The 1,160-nt window shown below is 45.8% G+C and overlaps 1 non-coding gene across 1 annotated transcript; it reads left to right on the forward strand.

Annotated features, from left to right (window-relative positions):
- On the forward strand, positions 1–74 carry TRNAI-UAU. The gene has a single exon. It is a non-coding gene; the product is annotated as a tRNA-Ile (tRNA).
- The last annotated feature ends 1,086 nt before the right edge of the window (positions 75–1,160 follow it).

A 1,160-nucleotide genomic window follows, 5' to 3' on the forward strand; every position in this document is an offset into this window, starting at 1 on the left:
GGTCCCGTAGCTCAGTTGGTTAGAGCGTTGGTCTTATGAGCCGAAGGTCGCGGGTTCGAGCCCCGCCGGGACCATATGTATCTAATATTTTGAAATTATATTTGTACTTAACTTTTTACATTAACTACATCAATGATACAAATTTCTCAAAAAACAGCCTAAAGTTACAACTTTGTAGCAAACATCTGGTTGTTGCATCTACTTGCATAACAATTTCAGTCAATAAGATGAAGAAACCATAGGAAAATAACAAAATGGTTCAGCATGTTAAATTTATGTAAGTTGTTTGTTAAAAGACGTTAGTTATAAGTTTAAGCTCTGAAGGGGTATGGTCCCAAAAAGCCGCGCAAACCTCCATCAAGGTTGCGTGTGGGACCATACTCCTTATCTTAATAAACTTCCTTCCAAGAGTCTCGCGCGAGATACAACACTTTCTGCTCTACGTCGCGCGAGGTCTCGCTCACAAGAAGTTCTGATATCAACACTTAGCATACTAAAAGAGCACATGGGCATACTAACCCGCGCGGGTTAGTTAGATGCTCAACAGGAACCGCATAGGAAGGCAGCGCAAGGCTACCTCCAGTGGTACACAAGGTACAAGTGGCAGTGAAAAGAGCCAATGAGCGTCCAGCAGGCTCTGGTCAATCGTGCGCCACGATCGTCTGACGAGAAGTACGTAAGGACGCCTACGTGGCACCAATCAGGTGACGGAGACATCTGTCCCACGATCTCCACTTGTCTGCTGATGGCAGAACAGCAGCAGGGCCGACAACAACGACACGTGGCTCCAATCAAGGTGCGCCAGCACCGAAGAACTTCTAGAAGCCACTAAACGGTCGACACTAGTGAGACAAAGAGCACATCCGTTGTGTTGTCCATTTCCGGCCCAAGGCCCATCAGCCCATATCCTCTTACACCTCTCCGGCTATAAATAGAGACCTCATTCCACAGGTTAAACATTCTATTCCCTCTGCTCTCACTCTTAACACTTGATTATCCTCCAAAAGCAGTTGCTTATTCTCACGCCGGAGCCTGGTCAAGAGGGAAACCCCCACATTCCCCTCTTAACGAGTAACGGTGTTTTGTTTTGCAGGATTGAACCTCAAGTCGGAGCTCAAATATTCATAAGAAGATTAACCATCATGATAGAAACATAAACC

Source organism: Helianthus annuus, chromosome 8 (genome assembly GCF_002127325.2).
Source record: "Helianthus annuus cultivar XRQ/B chromosome 8, HanXRQr2.0-SUNRISE, whole genome shotgun sequence".
Taxonomy (NCBI): Eukaryota; Viridiplantae; Streptophyta; class Magnoliopsida; order Asterales; family Asteraceae; genus Helianthus; species Helianthus annuus.